At 37.9% G+C, this 19945-nt stretch overlaps 1 long non-coding RNA gene across 1 annotated transcript in view; it reads left to right on the top strand.

Annotated features, from left to right (window-relative positions):
• The window catches only part of LOC134759116 (uncharacterized), a 94126-nt gene that overhangs the window by 26982 nt on the left and 47199 nt on the right, over positions 1–19945 (top strand). The window contains exon 3 of the long non-coding RNA XR_010135032.1: positions 2677–2777. This is a non-coding gene — a long non-coding RNA (uncharacterized lncRNA). The remainder of the gene's footprint in view (positions 1–2676; positions 2778–19945) is intronic.

Here is a 19945-nt window from a genome sequence, read left to right as displayed (position 1 = left end):
TCAGTACATAATAATTTTTGAATGTGTTAGAATGCAGTGGTTTCAACACTGAATTCATCACAATTGCCTGCAAGTTTCATAGTCATTATTATTTTTTTTTTTTTGAGAATCTGCAGAACAAAGTGATTAGCAGATTCTGAAGCCCAACTACATGGGTTCAAATCCCAACACTGCATGGCCTTAGTCAAGTTACTTTGCTTCTCTGGGTTTCAGTTTTCACATCATTAAGGGTGATAATAACCGTCCTAATACATCGGCTACAATGAGGACTTAGAGAGTTAATATTATATATAAAACACTTAAATGAAGGGTCTGCCACGTAGTAAGTGCTATAGATTATCAGCTACAATTATTATTAAAAGTATAAATCACAAAACTCGACTCAGATGAATTGGATAAGAATCTTTCAAGTTGGGACCCAAGATCCTGATCTTGTCGGTTTTCCGTACGATTCTGCCTCTGAGTCTGGTTTTAGACCCCTGATATAAAGTGTGCAGCAAAATACTCCAAATGGGAATCTGTATCCTAGGTCTCTTTCTCTTTTTAGCCAAATTGCTTTTTCTCCTTTATGTCTTATTGGAAATCTCACTTATTCTGAATATCCTTTTCTTGTCTGGATTCTATTGCGGCCCCCTCTTAAGATGTGATGATAATCAGGGACTACTACTCAGAAACTTCAGCTGATTAAGTCTTTCCTCTGCATGTGATCCATCTTCCCCAGTTGTTTGCAGTTTGGTTGGCTCTGTGAGGTTTTAAATCCTCTAGTGTAGATCCACACCTATAGTGTTGCACACAGTCAGAGCTCAGTAACTATCAAGTTTGGTAATGATCCAGACTCACAGTTTAGGCAGGCATACTGATTATATCTGCTGCAATTATTACAAGGGCCCCATTCAGCTGATGGGAGTACATTTCTTGATACCTGCCATGATACATAAGTAACTATTTTATTTTTATGAATCTTAAAAATATAAAACGCAGGAGGAAAAAAAATCACATAGTGAATAAAATATGTATTTGGGTTTATTTGTCTGTTAAATATCGAGGGTTCACTGTTTATGTGATGTTGACCACACAGCCTAAGAGTAACAGAATCAGGAGAGGTTTCTAAGCAAAGGAAGTTAAGTGTTTAAGCATGTCTGCAGATAACTACATACCCAGTGACTCCAGGATGAAGGACAATAACTTTGGAAGATACAAATTGGGCTTCCTGGTCAACTACAATCCTCCTAAGGCTATCTATAGGTTGTACCTCTCCTGTTCCAACCATTGATTCTGAAGTTGGCTGCCATCCTGATTTGTCAAAGGAGTTGACAAAAGACCTGTGCTGGGCCAAGCAGACACCCCTCCTGGGAGTTCATGAATTGAAGCTGCAGATGAGGATCATCTAGGTCAAGCTTGTCCAACCCGCAGCCCAGGACAGCTTTGAATGTGGCCTAACACAAATTTGTAAACTTTCTTAAAATATTATGAGATATTTTTGTGATTTTTTTCTTTATTTTTAGCTCATCAGCTATCATTAGTGTTAGTGTATTTTATGTGTGGCCCAAAACAATTCTTCTTCCAGTGTGGCCTATAGAAGCCAAAAGATTGGACCCCCCTGATCTAGATCTTCTTTAGGCCATAGCCAGCTTCATGTGGTTGGTAGCTCAGAGAATACATACAGTAGGCAGAGAGGTACATTGATGAGAGGCAGTAAAAGGGATGAGTTGCAGCAGCGTTTGGAGCTCTGGTTTTACTTCTAGCCTTACTCCAAACCCATCCTCTCTGCAGTGTAGTATGTGAAACGACTGCTTTCTCTTTTTCCTTATGTTAATATAAGTTGGTTTCATTTGAACACTATAGAGTTATGACTTGGTAGAATAAAATTAAGGTTAACGTTGAGACCCTCCAAAACTTTCTTCTATGAATATAGCTGCATAAATACGATGCTTCTCAACTTATGGAGGGGTTATGTCTTGATAAATCCATTGTAAGTTGAAAGTGTTGTAAGCAGAAAATGTATTTAATACACCTAACCTACCAAACATCTTGGCTTAGCCTAGCCTAACTTAACATTCTCAGGACACTTATATTAGCATACAGCTGGGCAAAATCATCTAACACAAAGCCTATTTTTAATAACATGTTGAATATCTTATGTAACTTATTGAATATTTGACTGGAAAGGAAAAACCGTGATTCTATGGGTACTCAAAGTATGGTTTCCCCTGAATGTGTCTTGCTTTGCACCATCGTAAAGTTGAAAAATAGTTAAGTGGAACTATCATAAATCTGGGACTGTCTTTCTACATTTTTTTTGGGTCTAAATAGTGTCAGACTGTTAGCTCACAGCAAAGAAGAGGCCAACTAACATCCCAGACATTTTTCAAATAAATTGCTGTCAAGTAATAACGCGGCCTTTTTGCAATGGGCATTTAATTCTTTCAACTAAATGCAAGATTTTATCTTTATCTTTCTTAAATTCCATCTTCTTAGTTATGGCCCAGTATTCTCACTTATGAAAAGTTTCAACACTGATTTTTGTCATTTATCATAACATCTCTCCCTTCTGAGTTTGTGTCATCTACAAATTTGATATACATGTGTTTTATATTTTCATTCATGTCTACAAGTTATACATGTTTATAATGTTCAAAAAAATGAGTGTTTTTGATCTTGCAATTTCCCTTCTAGGCATGTGTCATTTCACATCTGCATAAAAAGACATGCTGAAGGATGTTCCTTGCAGAATGGTTATAGAGAAAAATGGGAATAACCACGATATAAAGTAACAGGTAAATAGATACATATAGTATAGTTATAAAATGAACTATATTGCTGTAAGTAAAAGAAATGAACTGGAATGCTAAGTAGGAACACTGGCTCTTAAAACACATTGATGACAAAAGCAATGTGCAGAGTGATATATACAATGCAATATGATATTATAGCAAAAATGTTATATGACAAAATGTTAAGAATGGTTGATTCTGAGTGGTATGAGCTTATGCCATTATTGTCTTATGCTTTTGATTATCTGTGGTTTTTAGTGTCTCATTGCGCTAGCTAGGACTTGCAGTATGATGCTGAATAAGAGTGATATGAAGGGATTTTTAAAAATTTTATTGTGGTAAGAACACAACAATTTTGAAGTATACAGTACAATATTGTCAACTATAAGCACAATGTTATACAGCAGATCTTTAGCACTTATTCACCTTACGTAACTGAAACTTTATACCTGTTGAGCAATTCCCCATTTCCCTCTTCTTGAAGACCCTGGAAACCACTATTCTATTTTGTCCTTCTATAAGTCTTACTATTTTAGGTACTTCATGTAAGTGGAATCACATAGTGTTTGTTGTTCCATGACTAGCCTTTTTCACTTAACATAATGCCCATAAGTTTCATCTGTATTGCGCAAATGACAGGATTGCCTTTTTCTAAGGCTGAATAATATGTATGGATATCATGTCACATTTTCTTTATCTGTTCATCTGTTTGATAAACAATTACATTGTTTCCACATCTTGGCTATTGTGAGTAATGTTGCAATGGACATGGGAGTGCAGATATCTCTTTGAGATCCTGATTTCAATTCCTTTAGACAAATATGCAGAAGTAGAATTGCTGGATCGTATGATTGTTCTATTTTTAATTTTTTGAAGAACTTCCATACTGTGTTCCACAATGGCTGCCCCATTTTACATTCCCACCAACAGTGTGCAAGGGTTCCAATTTCCCCACATCCTCGACAGTACTTGTTATCTTTTATTTTTATATAGTGGCCATCCTAACAAGTATGAGGTAATATCTCATAGTGGTTTGATTTGCATTCCCCTGATGATTAGTGATGTTGAACATGCTTTCACATACCTGTTGGCCATTTTTATTTTTTTAATTCCAAAATATAATATTGGGCCCTCCAATAGCAGCATCCATCAACCTGCTTAATAAACTTATCAAGAAAGCAAATGAATTTGGTTTGATGTAAGTTTTGCAGAGACTGGCTAGAATGCTCCCAGATACCATTCTTCTTCTTGGGCATAGAGAAGGATTATGTTTTGCAACATTCCTTGCAGTTTAGTCTGGGCTATGTGACTAGATGCCGGTCTATGGAATGTAAACAGACGTGATGGAAGCCACTTTGAGACCTGGTCATCAAACTCCCTGCACAATCTTCCATGCTCTCTCCCCTCTTTCATGATGACTGTGGAGGCCAAGGGATGAAAACAGTTACCGTTCAGAAGATGGCTGTCCAGGGCATCGGCTTCACTGAGTCAGAATATGATGTAAACAACTGCTAAACCTCAACTGTGTTGAGTCACTGAGAACCAGGGAATTACGTTTTAGTGGTTAGCGCTGCTTATTCTTCTGATGTACTGGCTCTTGTACAGAGATTTACTGAGATTTATTGAGAGTAGTATTAAAATATTAAAGGAAAATAAAAACAGATAACTTTCCACTGTCTTAAATCAGCTTTTAACATGATTCCCTTTTCACTTTCTGTTATAATCTGCAGACACATTTTAAGAAAGTTGTAATTAATCTGTTGCAAAATAGTTGAAATAATTATTCCCTAAGGACAGGATTTTTGAGTAAATCTTTCTTCCTTCTTTTGAGAGTTATCTTAAAATACATTTTTGAGGTGGAAATCTATTTAATATTTTTCAAAATAATTATATCAATTTGTAATAACATCAACAGTTTTCCTGCAGCATTACAAGCATTAGCTTTCAATAATTTTATTTTTTTAAATGAAAATGGGGGGTGGGCTCTGTGTCTTATGCCTATAATCCCAATGCTTTGGGAGGCCAAGATGAGAGGATCACTTGAGCTCAGGAGTTTGAGACCAGCCTGGGCAACATAGGAAGACAAAAAATAAAAAGTAAAAAAAAATTAGCCAGACATGGTGTCATATGCCTGTAGTCCCAGCTATTTGGGAGGCTGAGGCAGGAGGATGACTTGAACCCAGGAGTTTGAGGCTGCAGTGAGCTATGATCATACCCTTCCACTCCAGTCTGGGCGATAGAGGGATGCTCTGTCTCAAAAAGAAAAAAAGAAGGAAAAACAGTTTTACCTTTCTGTATATAAGAGTATTGCAATCTTATTTGAAAACCATAGGCAGTCCAAAAAGATTTAAAGAAGAAAGAAAAATCATCCATACTGCCATTATCCAGTACCCAATGATGACATTTTGGTGTGGAGTCCTCAGAATGTATTTGCACAAATACACTCACGCACACACACAAATAAGTTAATTTTAACTGCTCTCTAAAATATCTTAGCAATAAATTATGAACATTTTTATTGCTAATAAATACAGATCTATGCCATCGTTTCAAATATGGGCTGTTCTGTTATCCTCTGCAAACCAACACAGGAACAGAAAACCAAACACCGCATGTTTTCACTTATAATTGGGAGCAGAATGATGAGAACACATGGACACTTTGGGGATAACAAAACACACTGGGGCCTGTCAGAAGGATGTGGGAGAGGGAGAGCATCAGGAAGAATAGCTAATGGTTGCTGGACTTAATACTTACGTCGTGGGTTGACCTATGTAGCAAACCACCATGGCACATGTTTACCTATGTAACAAACCTGTGCATCCTGCACATGTACCCCCAGAACTTAAAACAAAAATTGAAGAAAAAAAATATGGATTGTCCAATTTGGAAACTACCAGCCAATGTGGCTAAATTAAATTAAAATTAAATCAAATACCTTAAAAATTCAGTTTCTTCAGTCATGCCAGCTACATTTCAAATGTTCAATAACCACATGTGATTAGTGGCTACTGTATTGCATAATACAACACAGACATAGAACATTTCCATTAGTGTGGAAAGATCTGTTGGACAGTGATGTTATAAGGGTACAAAGATTTGCACAGGTTTATTGAACAAATTCTCTACTCTTAGATGTTAGATTTCCTTCAGTTTTTTTTTTTTAATTACTCTAAGAAACACTTCAATGAACATTTTTGTAGCAATCCTTGGGCTATAAAAGCTCTGTGATTCTTTCTAAACTGTGAGGTAGGGCCTAACTTCAACATGATGATACATGATCCTTTAGTTTTGCCCAAGCTTTTGCCACAATTATTTCCCAATCGTTTTTTCTTTGACTTTGCTGCCTCACTGTTAATCTCATTTGGATATCTCGACTTGTCATGTTTCAGCTGTTGCTTCATCTGCCTATTTTATAATTACTGTCTCTAGGTCTATACAGCAATTATTGTCCAAAACACTCTACTGTTTTCTGGAAGTAAGTTTTTGAAAACATTTTCCTTTTTTACCTTTTACTTCTGAATCAGTCAGTATAGGCTACAGTGTGCTGCAGTAATAAATAACCTTGACTTCTTAGTGGCTTAGTATAATAAAGCTTTTTGTCCTCACTCATGCTTTAGCTATTGATTGGGGCTCTGCTTCAAGTTATCTTCACTTCAGCATACAAGCTGATGGGGCTGCCACCATGTAGAAGGTTGCTATGATTGAGAAAGAAATCACTTGATGAATTCACACACCAACTTTTTTTTTGTTGTTTTTTTTGGAGACGAAGCTTCACTCTTGTTGCCCAGGCTGGAGTGCAATGGTGTGATCTTGGCTCACTACAACCTCCGCCTCCCGGGTTCAAGCAATTCTCCTGCCTCAGCCTCCTGGGTAGCTGGAACCACAGGTGTGTGCCACCATGCTGGGCTAATTCTAATTTTTGTATTTTTAGTAGAGACGGAGTTTCACCATGTTGGTCAGGCTGGTCTTGAACTCCTGAACTCAGATGATTTAGCTCCCAGAAGTTAAACTATGACTTTAATTCCCATTTTAATGATCAAAACAAGTTACACCATCCTGCCTAACTTAAAGGAGACAGAAAGTACATGTGTCTGGAAGACTAGCCAGAAATATTTGATTAAAAAAAGCATTAATGATGTATCCAAAGTTTATTGTCTTTATTAATTGCAATTTTTTTGCTTAGACATAATAAAATAGGGACAATGATAGCAATACCTAACATTTACCATGTGGATATTTGGGAAAGTATTTTACATACTGATTTAACCTTTGTGATGATGACCCTTATTTTATAAATGAGGCATAGAAAGGTTAATTATCTTGCCTAAAGTTGCATGGCTAGTAAATGGTAGAGCTGGGATTCTGATTCTAGATGCTGCATGCTTAAATAGTCCCCCCTTACTCTGTGATGTCTTTTTAGATCCATACTGGTGCTTTTCTCCTTATTCATCTCTGTGAGAAGTTCTATTCAGGCTTGCTATTTGTTCCTAAATAATGCAAATAGGTAATCTTTCTTCTCTAGTTATTTGGGCACCACTGGGCTCCTCCCCATAGAAAGTAAGTGGAGGGATGGATGAGGCAACATCATATGAGCAAATATGTCTTCATTCAAACCTAAAAAATGATAGAAATGCTTCTTGAGCCATGCGCATTGAAAACCTGGGTACTTGGCATAATTTTTCTCTGTTGAAACTTCTGCAGAAGGGGTGGCCTCACTGAGCTGGAGGTGTATCCAGTCACTTGGGGAAGGTCTTTCCAGACCTGTATTGAGCCTCAGGCTTAGAGCAAAGAAACACAGCTAGAAGTAATTCATTTATGAGAAAAAGCCTTTGGCCTGTGGGTTTCCTGATTGATGTGGCTAGAAGTGTATTCTCCCAAACACCTGCCTTTCCTTCTGTTATTTATATTTGATCAATCCTCATCTCTCCAACAGGATGCCTAGACCTTACAGAAATTCCACCCCACACCCCACACCCCACACCAAGCCCATATTCAACTGACTACCTCCACTAGTAAGTTGCCACATATGTGAAAAATGGCTAGGAGTGGCTCGTTGCTTTCTATTCTCTTTGACACCAGAGCTGTGGATTGTCTCCAAGCATAGGGAGAAGGACTCCACATATGGCCGTCTGTCATCTGCTTGTGACCTGCTGATGAGTTTCACCATAGTTTCCTTCTCTCCCTTCTTGCAACTGCCATTGAGGAAAGGTTGTTATTCTTTTTTACAGTTGGTATTAAAACTGGTAGAAATTCCTCACTTTGTGCTTGACATGTGGTTGGCACCATTCCTGGTTCACTGCTGATGTCCTACCCCCACCCCATCTCCCTCCACTTTGGTAATTTCAGCTGTTTTCCTGGAGGGGAGCAGAGACTACGTTTATGTTGTCATTCTTCCTGTAAGTCTGGTTTTTATTTTTTCAAACTTTTTTTTTTTAAACTTAGCAGATGTTAAAAAGTTGCTTAAATTTGCATTTCTTGATTACATGTTAGTTGGAACATTTTCCCAGACATTTGTTTCCTATTTGTATTTTCTCTTGTGTAAATTTTGTTTGTTTGAGACATGATCACTTAGTTATTGGAATCCTAAGGGTAATTTCTAAAAACATAGGTATGTGTTCTGAGGTTATTAAGGAATTGTTCTTTTCTGTCATTTTTGATGCACATATTTTCTTATTTGGTTATATTTCTTTTTTATTTTATGTACATTTTATAATGGCTTCTCTAGTATGTGATCACTCTCTAGAATTATTTTCTTTCCTAATCCATTTACCTAGTATTGCCTGTCTTTTCCTTCTAGAATATAGGCTTCTTGGCAGCATGGGCCCTGGATATCCTGTTCACCAGTAATTCTCTAATACCTAGAATAGTACCTGCTACAGAGTAGTTGCTTAATAAATATTTATTATATAAAATGTATATTTGATTACTCAAACTCTCCAAAGTGATCATCTCTTCTTAATGGTATAAATGTTTAATCTGTGTCTTCTGGATTTATTTGACTAATTAAAACACTTAAGATTCTTGGAATTTACTGAAACATATCTATGTTATTTTCTCTTGTTACTATTATCTTAACCCCATATATCATATGGTATTTCCTACTTCCATTTTTTATAGCAGTATCTTTTAAATCACATGTTAAATTATCCTGTTCCCTGGATTGAGTTTCTTAATTTTGAAATATTACCATATGGGTTCCATTATTACTGCTTTAAAAAGTTTTAAGACAGATCTCATAAATCTAATTTCTCTTCATAGCTATTTTAAGAATATTCATTAATAATGCTACACATATACTTTCAAGCTAATTTTAGAATTGTTTGGGGGGGTCTTTACTGATGGCTCCTCATAATCACCATCATCTTTTCTAGATGTTCAGAAAACAGCTAATTGTTAATTTGGTATAGATGAACATCAAACTTATCTATTTGTCATTTCTAATATCCAACTTACCTTCCCCACTTCTAATATTCTCAGTAATATTTTCCTATCTCTATACTTTTGAAGCCTCTTTCATTTTTCATAATTCCTTGAATGTTAGCAATCATGCTGAGATTATACCTGTGAGTTTCTTTAGTATGCCAGGATGCAATTCTCTTTGTATTATTGATTAAAACTTATTAAACGAATGAGGTACTCCTTAAACTCTGTCCTCACTGAAATCTGGAGTTGCAGTTTTTACCCCATTTGTATTCTGCCTTTCTACTTTAAAAACTTAAACCATAGTTAAACCAGTAAACAAACTCATCATCTTTTATATAATCTATGTAGCCATTTATTCACTGTCTGCAGTCATTCAATCAGAGAAGTACTTGTTTTCCAGGTTCCATACTAGGCTCTGGGCTTATGGTGATGAGCACAGTGGGCACTGTCTTTGTCCTGTGTAGCTTAAACTTTGAAGTCTTCTTTTCTTTCTTCAGTCTCAAAAATAACTGGAAGAAAGGATAAAGAGGGATAAAGGCGTTGCTCATCTTTTGATTTCTAACCAAAACCGTGGAATTTTGAGAGACACATTTCAGTTTTTTCCCCCAACTTTGTCATTTTTGCACAGTTAATCATCAAAAGTGAGTAGCAATTTGTGGGCTTGCTGAGTCTTGTCAGACTCTTTGCCACATCCTGGATGTATGTTTCAAGACCACAAACCCACCCAGTTGCCCGGCCAGGTCTGAGCCCATTAGACTTTACAAACTACCTTGATGAGTTTCTTCCTTTTTGAGGAACTAGCATCATTCCTTCCTAAAGTATGATCTTTTAAATTATTAGCAGTCAGCATAAAATGGTCCTACGTCATCAGAAGGTTTGACATTTCTTTGCCGGAAGGCACTCTGCTGTGCTTTCTCTACCCATCTTTCCTCCAGCGTTACCTTCTCGTCTTCTAATTCTTACCATTCGTTTCTCTATTCCTTACCAGTGGAACCTGCTTTATTGCTTTCTGATTGCATTCTTTCTACCATCTCATTTTAAAATTTATCATCCTTTCTTATAGGGTAATTTGGGAGAGTGTTTTTCAGTTCTTTCATTCATTTTCTTTTCTAACAGGTTGTATACGCAGCAAAAGCAGTTAAGTCTTCAACAGAACCTTTGAAAGTTGCTAAAATAATTTTTTTATATTCATAATTTTAATGAGCAGATTAACTCACAACTTCAAATGCCCATCCCACCTCTTCTTTTCCCCAAGAAACTTTGTAAAGCTTGCAAATAGAATTGGGAAGAATCAAGTTGTTTGTCATGAAAATTATAAAATTGAGAGATACAAATATGGACCAGACTTCTGTAATACGTAGGCCCTGATATTAGGAATCTTAAGGAGATACTTAACTACCTAAAAGCAGATAATGATATACTAGATAAGAAGGGATAGGATAAAGGAAGTGCAGAATGCAATGCAAATAAATAGGAGAATCAACAAATCTGGATTAGGTGTATTGGAAAAGACTTCCAGGGAGGAAATGACTTCACATCTGAGATCTGAGGGTGAAAACATCATGAGCTAGTCAAAAAGGAGATAGAGATGGGTCTAACTGATGATCCTGGCAGAGGGAACAAAATACAGATATTTTATATCATCAAGGTATGTTAACTTTAGCCTTCTATTTTATCATTCATAAATTAATTGAATCAGAGAGCCATCGAAAATCCACTGTCTTTATCCATCTCCACTGGAATTATATTGCCCTATAGATTAAAATGCTCTAATAGCAAAGGCCCTCTTCTCCCTAGACGGTGTTTGGCTGGGCACTGACAATGTTGGCCCTGGTGACTTCCTTTTTTTGCTTGTTTTCATAATTGAATGACTTATGTACCAACTTATGTATCTCTTTCTTTACCCCCAATCCCAAGACTGACATAATCTAAAAACTACAATTATACATTCAGATAGGTTCCTGCAACCTTCTTTTGGCTTAGAAACCATCCTGTCTCCATCAAGGGTCTCTATATACATGTGTTCTGACCTGTAGTTTCTATTTTGCATTCTGAGTCATAGAAGGCAATTTATTTTTCTGTTTCTAGGAGTCACCTAATTGCGACTCTCCAACTTATGGTATTGCTAACTTATTGTTTGCTTTCTTTTCTGTAGACAGAAAAGAGCACAAATTTAATTTGGAATCAAATTGATCTTCTGCCCAAAAGGCTGCTAACAATGGATGTTGCCAATCATTGGAAATGTTAAAGCATCATTTGGGGATTATCTATCAGAAATGGTATATATGTGATTCGAGCAGTACAAGGGAAGTTGACTCTGTTGTGCAAAGATCCTTCACACCCTAGACTCCTTCATTTTTTTTAATTTTTTTTTTTTTTTTTGAGATGGAGTCTTGCTCTGTCACCCAGGCTGGAGTGCAGTGGCATGATCTCGGCTCACTGCAACCTCTGCCTCCCAGGTTCAAGCAATTCTCCTGCCCCAGCCTTTTGAGTAGTTGGGATTATGGGCATCCGCCACCACACCAGCCTAATTTTTTTTTTTTTTTTAGACAGACTCTTGCTCTCTTGCCCAGGCTGGAGTGCAGTGGCATGATCTCAGCTCACTGCAACCTTTCTGCCTCCTGGCTTCAGCCTCCCAAGTAGCTGGGATTACAGGCACTTGCCACCACACCTGGCTAAATTTTGTAGTTTTAGTAGAGAGGGGGTTTCACCATGTTGGCCAGACTAGTCTCGAACTCTTGACCTCAGGTGATCCGCCTGCCTCGGCCTCCCAAAGTGCTGGGATTACAGGTATGAGCCACCGTGCCCAGCCCCTAGGCTTCTTCTTAAAACTAGCAGAGATAGAGATAGTCATCAGAAGATAAATGTGAGGGATAGAAGACTACAAATAGGGTGCAGTGTATAGTGCTCAGGTGATGGGTGCACCGAAATCTCACAAATCACCACTAAAGGACTTGCTTATGTAACCAAACACCATCTGTTCTGCAATAATCTATGGAAGTTAAAAAAAAAAAAAGACCCTCACAAAACCTCAAAAAAAAAAAAAGAAATATTCTTAAAAAAAATAAAAAGAATATACAGGTAGCTAATGTCAGAACCAAGGATTAATTTTACAGAGAGGCTCTGTTTTTTTTCCTTAATAAAAACTTGTATTGTGAATAGTGCTGAAATAAAAATACACGTGCATATGTCTTTATAGTAGAATGATTTATAATCTCTTGGGTATATACCCAGTAATGGGATTGCTGGGTCATATGGTATTTCTGGTTCTAGATCCTTGAGGAATCGCCTCACTGTCTTCCACGATGGTTGAACTAATTTATTCTCCCACCAACAGTGTAAAAGCATTCCTATTTCTCCACATCCTCTCCAGCATCTGTTGTTTCCTGACTTTTTAATGATCACCATTCTAACTGGCATGAGACAGTATCTCATTGTGGTTTTGACTCGCATTTCTCTAATGACCAGTGATGATAAGCGTTTTTTCATATATTTGTTGGCCGCATGATGTCTTATTTTGAGAAGTGTCTGTTCATATCCTTTGCCCACTTTTTGATGGGGTTGTTTTTTTCTAGTAAATTCATTTAAGTTCCTTGTAGACTCTGGATATTAGACTTTTGTCAGATGGATAGATTGCAAAATTTTTTTTCCAGTTCTGTAGGTTGCCTGTTCACTCTGATGGTAGTTTATTTTGCTGTGCAGAAGCTCTTTAGTTTAATTAAATTCCACTACCCAATGCCCATCAATGACAGACTGGATAAAGAAAATGTGGCACATATACACCATGGAATACTATGCAGCCTCAAAAAATGATGAGTTAATGTCTTTTGCAGGGAAATGGATGAAGCTGGAAACCATCAATCTCAGCAAAGTAACACAGGAACAGAAAACCAAATACTGCATGTTCTCACTCATAAGTGGGAGTTGAACAATGAGGACACATGGACACAGGGAGGGGAACATCACACACTGGGGCCTGTAAGGGGGTGGGAGGCTAGGGGAGGGATTGCGCTAGCAGAGATACCTAATGTAAATGACGGGTTGATAGGTGCAGGAAACCACCATGTCACATGTATACGTATGTAACAAACCTGCACGTTCTGCACATGTATCCCAGAACTTAAGGTATAATAATAAAAGAAAAAGAAAAACAATTCTAAATATATACATTGATATAGTGTGTATAAAGAGAAAAATGAAAAAACAAAAAGAAGATAAACGTAAAGTTGATAAAGCCCAAATGACATACCATCTTGTAAATAAAGGTGCAAATGTCAAGAGTAAAAGCTCTTGAGGGCTATTGTTCTCATTGTATGGGGAGCGGGGGGGAGCTATCTTGATGAGACTCTTGGCTGAATAATACTCCCCAAAACTTACGTCATTCTGCACTTTTAAAGTCTTAGATGACCTTTCTGGCCTGTAGAAATTAGTGGAGAAAATTTTAATGATACCCAGATCTGTTGACATTTTACATATTGAACTTTCTTGGAGAAATCAGGGGACAATGTGCCATTTTATAAAGTTTCAGGTCTACTTCTTTTCTCTTACTGTTATAGCTTCTCATCATATCCTTTTTTTTCCTCTTTGCTTTTTTCTAATTTTTTCTATAAATGGAAATGCTTTAGGAAATGTCATTCTTGTGAGTTTTGGTCAATGTTTCAGGGTTTGTCATTTTTATTAGTCATCAGATGGCTCAGTGTCATTTATGTCAATACATGAGAGTAACTGACCGAGAAAGTTCATTGACTGATAATGTTGATCATTCATACACACACATTTAGACCTCTCTGCAGTAATGTTTTTAGAAGAAAGCTCTCCTTAACTCTCATTTTCAGTCCCTGAGAAGTAACTTGCTCTGGCAGAGTTACATGACCTTTGACCTCCCTGCATGAGGGAAATGAAGAGTGACTTGTATGTGGGTAAACACGTAATAATCCTTTGGTTATGAACTCATCTAGAGTTGACTGGCCAGTGTTTGTGCAATAGTTACACAAGGCCTCAAACACTGTGGGTGTATTGAGAGGTATCTGGGAGATGTAATGTACTTTAAATTACCAAGAAGTAATTTGATCTGAATAAGGCAACTCCAAGGAGAGTTCATTATGTTTTACCAAAATGCAATTGCAAACTGTAATTGGATTTCTTTTTAAGATGAACAGCAAACCCAGGAAAGTGGTGCATTTATCATTTTTGTCAATCCCTTTCTAGAACTGGAACACTAGGGATGATGGCATACAATGTCATTCCCTTAGGAACAGAGAATATACCATAACTCAGATAAGGCAGGCAGATATTGCTGCCACTCTTCTGTACACAGCAGCCGTTAATGGGGTTTTGAGCAAATAAGGCATTATTCAGTGGACACTTTTAGAAGGCTAATCTGGGATCAGTGTTTAGAGAAGATTAGGGGTCAGAAAAAAAATAGAGGAAGATAGACTATGAGATTGTTGTACTAGTCCAAACTTATAATGTTGGGGGTTTGGACCCAGGTCAGGAAGATGTGGGTATGAGTAATAATTCAATGCAAGTGCACCCACAGACCTTAATAACTAGTTGCATATTGGAGATGGTGTGCAATGGAAATAATCCTGGTCTAAGCATCAGGAAGAAGGGAATTTTCAAGGTAAGGTGGAGGCTTAGTTTTCTATTTTGTAAAATGAAAGAATTGAACTAGAATGATCTCTAATTCCTTTCCAGGACTAACATTTTAAGATACGAAGATTTTAAGTCATTACAAGTTTGCCCTCCATTCCCTGTAGGGAGGCCTCACATCAGGAAACAACAAAAGGTTCAGCTCCTATTTGATGTCTCCCTGACTTCTCACTGACACCGAAGCACCCCAAATAGATGCCTGGCTAACTGAGGTCCTCAGTTTTACAACCGTATTACCCTTTCTGATCTTTCTCTAGAGCCAAAAATTGTCTGTCTTAGATGTACTTATGTTGGTGGATTGTGTCTCATAAACTAACTTGTAGTAGGGGATAAAATAGCCTATAATGGTTACAGCATTTTTTTTCTAGGAGATAATAATATTTTATCTTTGTATAGTCAGTCCAATTTTTAGAAATATTCACATTTCATTTAGATTTTTCAGGAACACTGTAAGGCATATAGACATTGGTGGTATCCTTACGCATTTTTCACAGATGAAGAAACTGAGACTTGGAACAATTAAGTAGTTTGTACAAGATCACACAGCCAGTAAGTGGCAAAGACAGCATGGGATACAAGCTTTCTGACTCCAAGTCCAACGCACTTTCCGCTATATTAGCATAATTGTGAACACTTTAAGTCCCTGGGCAAGAATATAGAGGAAGTACTTTCAGGCCAGGGGCATTTGAAACCATGCAAAGATCACCATTTGGCCTGTTTTTCTACTTCCAAGCACAGTCCCTGCAACCATCTCAATACTCTGCCTAGTAACCCAGAGCAATAATGGTCATAATTACACTTTCTCTCTGCCCATCCCAAAGAACATTTAGTATATTAATGTTGTTAATTAATCTTCATGACATCCTAGCAAATGAAGCAGATTGCAAGTCGGAAGTCCCACTTGGCTGACTGGGAAGCTGAGGTAGAAGGCAAGGTTACAGAACTGCCTCAAGGTGAGAATAAATCAGCTGGGTTGCTGAGCCAAGAATAGCCTTTTCACAGTGAAAGCTTAAAACTCTATTGGGGAGGGGCTCTCGCTATTCTCCTTAGAAGATTACTGTTCAGTCACTGGAAAAAAAAAATTGCCACTTTAAAGCCAAGATTTTCTTTTCTTTATTATTTCTTAATGCTTTTGGATTTGCTGTATCTCTTTCTTTGGGGTTCCCACATTTTTGCAATTGAGGTAGTTCAATCTTTCTCTCTTCTGGGAAAACATGCCTGATTTTTCTGCAGATGACAATCTTCTGTACCCCCTTAGTGTCACCTCCCCATTATCTTCTCTGAGAATGGGTTACACCAATTTTTAACGGGCTCTCAGGAATTTGTCTCATTGGTCTTTCCTTCCCTTACTCAGGGATGTAGAATGGAGCCTTGGCTTTACAGCATACATTTCTACATTGGAAAAGCATTTGTTTCCAGTGTTGTATTTTAATGTTTTACTGCATCAGAGAAAAGATGGAGTGACTTCATCTCTCTGTGTTAAAAATGATGACTATGTCCACAACCACGTGGTCAGTCCACATTCTGTGTGGTTTCAGTGGTTACTGCAGCACTTGGGGATCAAGCTGGTGTACCAATGACTGATTACCCTGTGGCAAAGCTGAAGAGGAGAGTGTTGTTTCTCTGTGGCAGGGAGTCCGGTTACACTGGAGGAAAGGGGATGGGATTCCTGTAGGCTGACAGGAAGACCGTAGTTATCTGTGGGAAAAGGAATGATTATGTTGCTCTGTTGTTGGGAAATGTGGTTGCCTTTAACCTTGAGCCTGACCAAAGAATCCTGTAATGATTTACTTTGACACTGTATTTACACCCCCTACAATAATTAACCATCTTTCAAACATCACGAGGAAGTGGGTTATCAAAATAATATTACTCTGACGGTAAAAGTATCTTAAAAGCCTAAGCCACGGAGTTCAGCAAAGACAAAAAGGCCAAACAAAGCCCACACCAAAACATTACCAAAATATTTACTGGGCCTCTTTTCAAAATCATTTTCTGTGACCTTTTTCAAAAAGCTTCATGTGATACAGACAGGTAGTAGAGGCATGGGAAAGAGCCCAAGTTGTTTTTCTGCTCATCTGTTTGCTCAATATTTATCTTCTGTGATTTGGGACAGACCAAATGGTACAAAGAAAGATGAAAATGCTGATAGAGTTCCAGCAGCTTCAAGGGTGGGGAAGGTAAATAGATACCATACATGATGCTGCCGCCTTTCCTGAGTTCACCGCACACATCAAGAATGGATCACATCCCTCTTCCCTGCTGAGCCTGTCCTCAGTTTCACAGTCTTTCTCATCAAGGCACTAAACATAGCAACGACCAAGTTATAGGACTTGGTTCTCCAGTTGAAAACCTTTTATAATGTCTCTGTTTTAGAGATGTTTTAGTCCATTCTCATACTGCTTTAAAGATACTACCTGAGACTGGCTAATTTAGAAAGAGGTTTAATTGACTCACAGTCCTGCATGGCTGGGGAGACCTCAGGAAACTTACAATGATGGCAGAAGGTGAAAGGGAAGCAAGGGACGTCTTATATGGCAGCAGGAGAGAAAGACAGAACGAAGGGGAAGGGCGACACATGTACAAAATAACCAGATCTCTTGAGAATTATATCACTAGAACAGCAAGGGAGAAGTCACAATTTGAGATGAGATTTGGGTGGGGACACAGAGCCAAACCATATCATAGAGCAAGCTTATTTGCTCTGCTTTTCTCCAGAATAAAACCAAAGGTACAGAGAAACATAGTGTGGGTGGTGAGTATGTTGGGTTGGTGTTAATGTAGTTGATATTTCCAAGAGATCTGGGTGAATCCAAATTCTGGGACTATGATAGAATTATCTCCAAATTTAGGACACTTAAAAATACTGCATCATTAACAAAACAAATGCCATTAAAAACATTAATGTTTTACCTTTTGAATTAAAAGTTTGATAATACAAAGTCTGGAGAGGGTTTGTGGACATGTATCTCGTATATCTTGGGAAATAATTAAGGGATACCATACTTTTGGAGAGCAATTTAGGAATATTTAAAAAATGAAATTCATAAACCATTAGTTCAAGTAATTCTACTTCTACAAATGTGTTTCCACAAGTATTTAAGGATATCCTTAAAGTTCTAAGGATATCTATTGCAGCGTTGATTGCAAAAATAAATAATACAATTGATGTGTCTCTTAATAAAATACTATGCAGACATTCAGAAGAATGGGGGGTAGGTACAAATGTAGTAGGAGACATCATTTCTTGTTTTTGTTTGTTTATTTGTTTGTTTGTTTTGAGACAGGGTCTTGCCCTCTTGCCCAGGCTGGAATGAAGTGGCACAATCAATCACAGCTCACTGCAGCCTCAACTTCCCACACTGAAGTGATCCTCCTTCCTCAGCCTCCTGAGTAGCTGGGACCACAAATGCATGCCATTACACCTGCCTAATTTTTTATTTTTAGTAGAGATGAGGTCTCACTGTGTTTCCCAGGCTGGACTCAAACTCCAGGGCCCAAGCGAACCTCCTGCCTCAGCCCCACAAAATGCTAGGATTATAGGTATGAGCCACTGCACCTGGCTGATATTGTTTCTTTACAATTATTTAATTCCTTCCCATCCTTGCCATGCTTCCCTGCCCCCATTGACTTCATTCTTGGCCATATAAAATGCCTTGACCATGGGATAAGAATGGGTGTGATATTTGCCACATTCTAAAATTTGACTGCCACCCGGCACAGTGGCTCATGCCTGTAATTCCAGCACTTTGGGAGGCTGAGGTAGGAAGATTTCTTGAGACCAGGAGTTTGAGACCAGCCTGGGCAACATGGAAAAAGCTTGTCTCTACAAAAAAATACAAAAATTAGCTGGGCATGGTTGCACATGCCTGTGGTCCCAGCTACTCGGGAGGCTGAGGTGGGAGGATCATTTGAGCCTAGGAGGCAGAGGTTGCAGTCAGTCAAGATTGTGCCTTTGCACTCCAGCCTAGACAATAGAGTGAGACCCTGTCTCAAAAAAATAAAATAAAATAAAAGATTGCCTACCTTGGCTGAGGCCCTTTGTTCCAGCCCTCTATCACATGGCCATAATGTCACACAGTGGCTACTTTGTCAGCTTAGATTCCAAAATGAGAAAAATGAGTTGGGCAGAACTTACCAGGGCAGAGCCATATGAGCCCAGCTAAACCAAACCCACAGAACAACAGATGCACTGCAACTCTCATGTGACATAAACAATAAATAAATACTTATTGTGAGGCACTGAGATTTTAAGGTTGTTTATTGCATAACATTACTATAGGAAAACCTGACTGATAGGTCTAATTTACAGAAAATGTCAGGAGGATGTTAACTGAAAAATGCAAATTCCATGACAACATTATCAATATGGTTGGCATTAAAAAAACTGTTTATCCATCCATCCCTCTTTGCTTGTATTTGTATAGAAAATAACTGAAAAGATATATAGAAAACTGAATAGGCCGGGTGTGGTGGCTCATGCCTGTAATCCCAGCACTTTGGGAGGCCAAGGCGGGCAGATCCCAAGGTCAGGAGATCAAGACCATCCTGGCTAACATGATGAAACCCTGTCTCTACTAAAAATACAAAAAATTAGCCAGGCGTGGTGGCAGGTGCCTGTAGTCCCAGCTACTTGGGAGGCTGAGGCAGGAGAATGGCGTGAACCTGGGAGGCAGAGGTTGCAGTGAGCCGAGATTGTGCCACTGCACTCCAGCCTAGGTGACAGAGCAAGACTCTGTCTCAAAAAAAAAAAAAAAAAAAAAAGAAATATAGAAAGATATATAGTAAACTGTCAACAAATGGAATTTTGGGGAGTGGTTGGGTGCAGGAGGGACAGAGAGAAGACAGACTTGGTATTTAATTAATTTTCTTTACTGTTTAAATTTTTCATAACAATGTGTTACTTTTAAGAATAAAATACTAAGAAAAGTCTCATTTTAGTGTTTGCTAGCTTGAATATTTGTTCTAATTTTGATGATTGATTTTTATTTTATTATTATACCTTTAAAGTACTGTGAGTCCTAGTAGAAACAAAAATCTATAAGCAATGCCAAGGCTCTGATAAACAAAACACAGACGAGTTCTTTATTCAT

This window comes from Gorilla gorilla, chromosome 7 (assembly GCF_029281585.2).
Source record: "Gorilla gorilla gorilla isolate KB3781 chromosome 7, NHGRI_mGorGor1-v2.1_pri, whole genome shotgun sequence".
NCBI classification, from domain to species: Eukaryota; Metazoa; Chordata; class Mammalia; order Primates; family Hominidae; genus Gorilla; species Gorilla gorilla.
This window is presented reverse-complemented; position numbering and strand designations above follow the sequence as displayed.